An 8,369-nucleotide genomic window follows, 5' to 3' on the forward strand; every position below is an offset into this window, starting at 1 on the left:
CCACTTTTTGAAGTGCGGATTCAACCTCAGCATCGTTGCCCGTTGAAACCCAGAGGGTAATGTCGTCTGCGTATAAGGTATGGAATAGCCGGGGGATAGCGTCTAATTTTGAAGGTAGCGTGAGCAAGGCGACATTGAAAAGAAAGGGGGAGAGAACGAATCCTTGGGGGGTGCCATTGCTACCTAAGGTTATAGGGTCAGAGTGGAGAGAGCCAAAGCTAATTTCAGCTGTACGACCAGAGAGGAAGGTGCGCGTATACTCGTAGGTACGGTGACCAGTATTTAGTAGGGAGAGCTTAGCGAGAATAGGTCTGTGCGAGACTGTCAAATGCTTTAGTTAAATCAAGCCCTAGAATAGCCTTTGTGCCCGCTCTGGTAGAGGGGCACAGCATCTCTCGAGAGAGAGCTGGAGCATATGTCTTGCGTAGAGAGATTTGAGCGGCCGGGAACTCGGCGGGGGAGGGCGCAAGCCTTACGCTACCCGCGGATAGTACCGGGATGCAGTCTTAAAGGCGCTGACGTGACGACGTCCAGGCCGCGTCGTGGTAACTCGGCACCCATGATAGGGTAGCCATACCGACTGCAGGATTTCAATAAAGTTGATTCTCTCTCTCTCTCCTCGCTTCGTTCTGTCGTGGTTGCGTCTATTTCGCGCTCTCCATAACGATTACAATACACTGCTGCTGCTGTTGCTGCTGATAGGAAGAAAGAAAAGGAAAGTGCATGGGCCTGCCTACTGGCTCAAGCCGAAAAACGCTCGCTGCCGCGTGTTCAAAGTAGGAGTTAAATGATAGGAGAGCAAAGGTAGAAAGAAAAGGCGCGCGCTAATATGCCCCGGGCCGATCCCGGAGGCAGTAAAATACCTGGTCGACCCGTGCCAGAGTGCTTCAAGCCAAGCACTCGGCCATATTCCAAAAATAAGTTTAATATATTCAAGGGCCCGTAACAGGTATTAAATCAGGTATCAGGTATAATACACTGAGGCGAAGCGCAGACACCTCCTCTCCTTCTACCCCAGCGGAGCACATCTCGTGGAGCGAGCGGGGACGGAGCGGCGCTGCTAGGCAACGGCGGCTGGCTCAAGGTGGGCCACGGCATACGGCATACGGCACGACGAGCCGAAATGGCTCGCTGGCTGGCGTAGTAAATCTTTCGCTTTAAAATCTCCGAAAACAAACCGCCGGTGATCGTGGTTTGGACATGGAGCCGTACACTGAAACACGTGAACGCTACCACTGATTAGTTTCCTCAATAGCAGGACGTGTTCAGAGTGGGAGGTAGGGGGGAGCGACAACACGCACTTTGTATTTCGAAATCCTTACCGTTTCGCCTCCATCGAAACCCAGCCGCCTCGGCCGGGTTCGAACCCGACCACGGCGGCTGCGTTTCGATGGAGGCGGAACGCTAAGGCGCCCGTGTGCTGTGCGATGTCAGTGCACGTTAAAGATTCCCGGGTGGTTGAAATTACTCCGGAACCCACCACTACGGCACCTGTTTCCTCCTGTCTTCTTTCACTCCCTCCTTTATCATTTTCCTTACGGCGCGGTTCAGGTGTCCGCCGATATGCGAGACATACTGCCCCATTTCCTTTCCCCCAAAACCAATTTTCATTTTATTTCGAAATCCTAGGAATAGAATACGTGAGAATCTGATAACGTCTTTGTATACACGTTTTTTGTCGAGCGTTTTTAACGCGACAGCGTTAAGGAGCTCGTGTCGTAGAAAAGCCGCTGTCGTCGGCGTCGGCCGTGAGCGAAAAATCCCTCCTCCTCCTCACTACGTACGCCACTGCCCCAACAGATAGCGCGCGACGGCAGCGCAAGGAAAGGAAGGGACGCCTGTCACATATTTCAGTGGACAACCTCGCGACCGCACCGCAAGGGAAGGAAAATGAAATGAAAATAGGTTTTAAATGAAGGAAGTGAGGCCTGTCTCACATATCTCTGTGGACACCCGAACCGCGCCGTAATGAAAGGAAAATGCAATGAAAATTAATTTTACGGAAAGGAAGAGACGCGTCTGACGTAGTGGGGCCGTGACGTAGTGACGTGAGATTCTCAATGCTGAGGCGCCCCCGGAAGGACGCTACCCCCCACTACACAAATCACTTAGCAGGGAAGAGGCTGTAGCTTGGAGACAGCTGCAAACGGGTACCTACTGTAACCTGCATATACTAAGCAAAATTCACCCCACGCAATATAAAGATACATGTCCATGGTGTAACGAAACGCCCACGCTATATCATATTTCGTGGGAATGCCCGAGAATACCCGTGGTCCCAGCCATACCAAACCCGAGTGCGGAGCAGTGGGAGGGATTGCTCTCCAGCGACCGCCGGTGCGACCAAATTGGTCTAATCCGGCGGGCCAAGCTGGCGGCGGCATCCAGCGGAGCCCTGGAATAGGGGCAGACGACCCTGTGCAAGAAATGACCGAAGTCATCTGACACCGCAGACGAACAAAACTAGAGCAAAATAAAGTTTATTCTCTCTCTCTCTCTAGGGACGCGAGTGGGGCCGTGCGGGCGCGCATGAATCACGCGGTGAGCGACGAACGACGCAGCGCACATGCAAGGCGCATTCACCACGAAGCTTGCGGCTTGCTGCCCGTTCGTTCGGCGCGGAAGCTATGCTGGCGTTCGTGGCATCGGGTTTGTCGAGAACTATGTGCCAACGAACTACGACTGCAACTTGAGTCCCACGCGTTTCGGCAAGGCGCCTGGCAGCGCCTTGTAAGGATTCTGGCGACAGCCTGTCTGGTTTAGCGGCGTAGTCGGCCCGGGACACCTGCAGCCGGGGTCCCTGCACGGCGATAGGCATCTTCGTTCCCACGGCCTGTCCCCGCTTGGGTTATTGCAATCGAGACGGAGGACTCTGCCGCCGTTTGTAAACAACATTGTTCCCGGAAGATCAACCCGTGTGGTATGGAGGCAGCGACCGCCAACCCGAGCAGGGGTGGCTCACCCCTTCAACTGTGCCGGCTCACCGGCGCCTCGCCCATTCGGACTTCCCGGAAGACGTGTTCGGCTTGACAGCGTGAGGACTGTCGTTCGGACGCGAAGACAAGCTCTCTGGTGGGGGCGATTGTCCAGCTGCACCCTCTCTCTCCGGCGAGACATGTGACGGGGGCGTGTCCCTATGCGTGTGCGTGTGCGCGCGTGCGCGTGCGCGTGCGCGTGCGCGTGTGTGTGTGTGTGTGTGTGTGTGTGTGTGTGTGTGTGTGTGTGTGTGTGTGTGTGTGTGTGGGTGTGGCAGCACAAGTTTTAGTCCACGCCCAACCTGGCGAAGACCTCCTCGAACCCGGGAAATCCTAGGGACTGGAGCCTTTTAAAACCGGACGACGAGTGCCATGAGAAGGAATCCTCGATCATCCTCAGATCTTCTCAGATCCTCCGACCTTCTCCCATCACCCTCCAATGGGCTCCTAAATCTTGTAAATAATGTAAATAAACCCCCTGTACAGTTTCCTTCATAACCAAGTCCGACAACGTTATTCGTAGAAGGGACCTGCGGCGCTGAGTCAGCTCACTCAAGGACTCCTCATCTCTAACAACCTCTACGTGGTTTGCCGCTCCGCGCGCCCGTTTCACCGTACTTAACAGAGCGATTTGTTTAATGGGCAAGGCGTCGCGCCGAACGGGCGATGGCGTTCCGTGGACTCCCTGGAAGTGCTGCAACATGCTGTCGCGTTCCACTCTTAAAGGCGAAGCTTAAGCGTCCTCCAAATTTTTTTTCCTCGTCAGTGCCAACTTACCTAGTGTACGCCGGCGGCCTATGATCCAGTGCCGCGTCTCTGCAGCAACGTTGTCAACGTCGATGCGTATTGCTCTAGTGCCATGTTCTGCATCCCACAACGTTGTCAACGCCAACGCATGCAGCACACATCTGTCACTACCGCCATATAGCTCAAAGCGCGAATATTGGTTTGATAGATCATAGCATTAGTTGATGAGAGCCGCCGCGGTGGCTGAGTGGTTACGGTGCTCGGCTGCTGGCCCGAAAGACGCGGGCTCGATCCCGGCCGCGGCGGTCGAATTTCGATGGAGGCGAAGTTCTAGAGGCCCGTGTGCTGTGCGATGTCAGTGCAGGTTAAAGAACCCCAGGTGGTCCAAATTTCCGGAGCCCTTCACTACGGCGTCCCTCATAGCCTGAGTCGCTTTGGGACGTTAAACCCCCATAAAAAAATAGTTGATGAAGAAGACGATGTGCAATGCACAGCGCGAGAAAGTGTTGCAGTTTAGCACGAGGCGTGGCCAGCTGCGGTGATAGCCTAGTCCACGCAATAAGGAAAAAAATTGCGGCGATAGCCTAGTCGTCTCGTGCAGTGGCCAGCGAAGCTTATCTGTTCGCATCACCGCAGGTTCGAATCCTAGTCTCAGATATTTGTTTAATTCATTTCTTTCACTTGGCACAAACCCACAAACACCGCAAGCATACAAACACCGCATGATCTTGCTCAGGGTTTACCCGTCAGAATAGTTTATCGCACCAATATGTAAACAGTTTATACAGTGAGTGAGTGATTGGGCAATCTCACTCAACCTCAGCGTCAGGAAGGTATGAAGGAGGATGTTCTAAAGAACCCACCGGGAGCACGAGATCAGCTATAAATACCCTTGCTCTTGTTGCCTACACCATACAAATGTCGAAAAGAAAATGCAAGTGAAAAAAATGTAAACAGTTATGTGCGAACAGGAGACTTTGTGAATTTTTTTACCGCTGCACGTGAGTATACGGTGACTGTAAGATATCCAAACGTCATGGAGGTAAGTTCTTCGTGATATTTAATGATATACTGGATGCAACGCGTCGGACGTGTCGAGCTGACAGCATCGGATGCTGTGATGACCCCCATAATGCGCAGGTCCACACGGGACGGAGAGGCAAAGAGACACCGTATGGCTCAGTTTAAACAAACAGGTATATTCAATAATTACACATGGTTAAGGTTATACATCAGAGGCTGGGGCGTCCGAGCTTACGTGCCGACGACTTCATGGGGGCGATGGAGTGGCTCCGGAGTTGGGCTCGAGCGGTTGCTGGCAGAAGCTGCACGCCGTCGGGCTTCGGCACTGAAGGCTCTCTTGGCGAACGATGTCGTCCTCAGCGTGTATGCAGTAGAATTTCAATAGTCGTCCGTTTCTTCGAGGATGGTTCACAAACCCTTCCTCTAGTGTCGTTCGGCTTGGAAGATGAACAGGAGGCGAGCTTGTAGATGATGACAGCAGAGCATAATTTTACAACATACATATACAGAGAGTTAAACTGGAAAAAGCAGAACTGAATTTACAAAAGAACAAACTTTGCACTACTTTACTCATCGACCGGGCAGGTTAGTGCCTAAGTAGCATCACATTACATGCTAAGCATGGAGCCCCAGCTCAGACTGGACTGCATTCGTTTACATGTGCTTTTAAGCACTTGATTAACAAAGGACTAAGGGCGGTCATTTCCAGTGGCCCGCCCAAAGCATCAATTCTCCAATCCAAAATAACATGCGAGATGGGGACCACCCCTTTGGGTTGGGCTTAGCCTCGAACCCAGAGTCTATTAACAATACAAACTAAATAAACAACAAAAACGCCACCACTCTCTCTCAAGTGAGAGTATACACAGGTTCTCTCTTCGGAGCTAATTCACGAGCGCCTGTCTTTCCACATTCTTGGCGAGTACTGCCTGTCCGCCATGACAGGTGTCCGTCGCGGCCCTTCTGGGAAGCTGTGGGTGCCTTCCCGGCGATAGCCCACGACAAAGGGGGGGGGGGGGAGGGAAAGAATGTCGTCTTCGCGGTAGCGCATAGCGTCGGCTGTGGTACGGCGCGCTCTGGCCCGCTGACAGCTCCCTTGTCCTGGAATGTAACCGGAAATTGGGGAGGATAAAGCCTGTTTCCCCGGGGCGGCGGCGGGTCCGGTTTTTCTGGTCGTCACTCAAAGAGCATGGCTGGGTAATTGATGATGCCGCTGTCACGGGTCTCCGTCTACGCCGCGCCGTCGAACGTGGATCCTCGTAGCACACACGGAATGTCACACTCGCTCACCCTCCAGAAGAATGTTCTCCGAACATTTGAGTCCACGCAGCTCCCCTTGTCTTTCTGAATCGCCTCGCACAGTGCGTCCGACAAAACACTTTTCGCTGCACTCAACACCACTGCACAACACCATATGCCTCCGCTGTCAATACTGGCGTCTCCAGGGGCAGCACTGATCTTCTTTTACAGATAAACATGAAACTCAGCACCCAAGCCTCTCCTTTCTAGTCCAAACTGGACGAAATAAATTTACCACAGTTACAAAGGAGCTCCCACTTCTAACACGATCACGGCACAGACAAAAATATAGATAACGAAAGGAAGTAGGGCAGGTTCTGCATGCGCTCCGCATGCTCTCCTGTGCAGGTGTTACTTAATGACAGAAAGGTTTAACTACCAACTCCGATAACTTAACACATAAGCACATAGCAATGTTATGAGCTGCGGCATTACACAATTCTAACCAGTTCACAACTCCGCTCTGTTTACGCCATTAGTCCGACTTAGCTTTCCGATTTCGCAGCGGATATCGGCCTTCATGAGTCATACTAAGTAAGTCTGTGCCCCTTTGTCTGCTTTGGGACTCGCGAGGGCTCGTGGCAGGAGCCTCTCCTGGCGTTATCTGCGCGGCAACCTCGCGCGCTTCTTCTAGCAATGCATGAAGTAAATCCGGTGGCATTCCGGCCGTCACCTCGGGCGCCTGCCGAACAAATGCAGGAGAGGGCGTTTCTTGCGAACTATCTGCGCGCTCCGCTTCACTTCTGTCCCCATCAAAATCCGCGCTTTCCCTTTCCTCATTTCGTGAATACTGAACCGGTGCCGACTTGAGGCGATTTGCGTGTATCCTTATCAAACGCCGGTTCACGTCTCGGACTCTGAAGTTTACCGGAGAAAGCTTCTCGACAACCTCGCACGGTCCTCTCCACTTCGTCTGGAACTTACGAGCTAGCCCAATCTGCCTTTGGCAGTTTTCAATGTACACGCTGTCCCCCACATCAAACGGCGCGTCTCTAGCACTGCGATCGTGCACCTCCTTCCTGCGCTTCGCCGCTTTCTTTAAGGACTCCTTTGCGATGTCCCTCGCCACTTGCAAGCGCGATTCTAGCTCAACCTTATAGTCGTCCAGTGAAGCGTATGGGACACGACGGGGGCCCTCTGGCACTTCACTAGGCTGGTCCGGGTCTCGGCCGTAGAGAAGAAAGAATGGCGATTCGCCCGTGCTCTCGTGTGCTGCGGAATTGTAGGCAAACATTGCATACGGGAGCCATAAGTCCCAGTCCCGCTGGTCGCGCGAAACAAAATGCGACAGGAACCCGGCCACGGTTTGGTTCAGTCGCTCCACCGCGCCGTTGCAAGCCGGATGGTACGGTGTTGTCTGCTTCTTAGCGATCTTAAGCAGCTCGCAAACTCTCCTCATTAGCTGCGACACGAAGTTCGTTCCCCGATCTGTCAAGAGTTGCCTCGGGGGTCCATGTCGGAGCACGATCTGTTCGACAAATGCTCTTGCAACCGTGTCTGCCTTCTGATCTGGGAGTGCTACCGCTTCCGCGTATTTTGAAAGGTGGTCGACAAATACTAAAATGTACTTGTTTCCGGAAGTGGTCGTGGGCAATGGGCCCATTATGTCCATACCTGTCCGCTCGAAGGGAGCCGAAACCTCAGGGAACGGCTGAATTGGAGCTGGTCTTCGTCCCTTGGGTGTTTTTCTTTCGAGACAGGAATGACACTTCGCACAGTAGTCTCTAACATCCTGTCGCATGCCACTCCAAAAGTACAAACGCTCCACACGCCTGCGTGTCTTCGCTACGCCAAAATGACCGGCGCATGGCGCATCGTGAAACGCGCGAAGAACCCTTTCTGTCCACGACCGAGGTATGACGACTCTCTCCCAAGCGGTTTTCTCTGGTCTCCCTTTCCTGGTTGGCCTCGTGCGCCGACACAGGGTGCCGTCTTTGTCAATGAAATAACCTAGCTGTTCGGGATGAGACGGTGCGCCCTCTAAGCTTTCGATTATTCGCTTCAGGTCAGGATCTTTGCACTGCTCTGTGCGTAATTCGGCGGGGTCGACTACGGGGACAAACTCTTCTATAGCTGCCACGGCAGCTGTGCGGCTGAGTGCATCAGCATTCAGATGTGTCTTTCCTGACTTGTGCTCAACTTCAAAGCAGTATTCCTGCAGGTGTAGATTCCATCTAGCGAGTCGCGAGCTAGGGTCCCTGACACTCATCACCCATTTCAGAGGATGGCAGTCTGTGACTAGCTTGAATTTGCGGCCGTAAAGGTAGCATCTGAAGTGCTTTACTGCCCAGACAACGGCGAGGCACTCCCTTTCCGTAGCTCCGT

Source organism: Amblyomma americanum, chromosome 1 (genome assembly GCF_052857255.1).
Source record: "Amblyomma americanum isolate KBUSLIRL-KWMA chromosome 1, ASM5285725v1, whole genome shotgun sequence".
Lineage (NCBI taxonomy): Eukaryota > Metazoa > Arthropoda > Arachnida > Ixodida > Ixodidae > Amblyomma > Amblyomma americanum.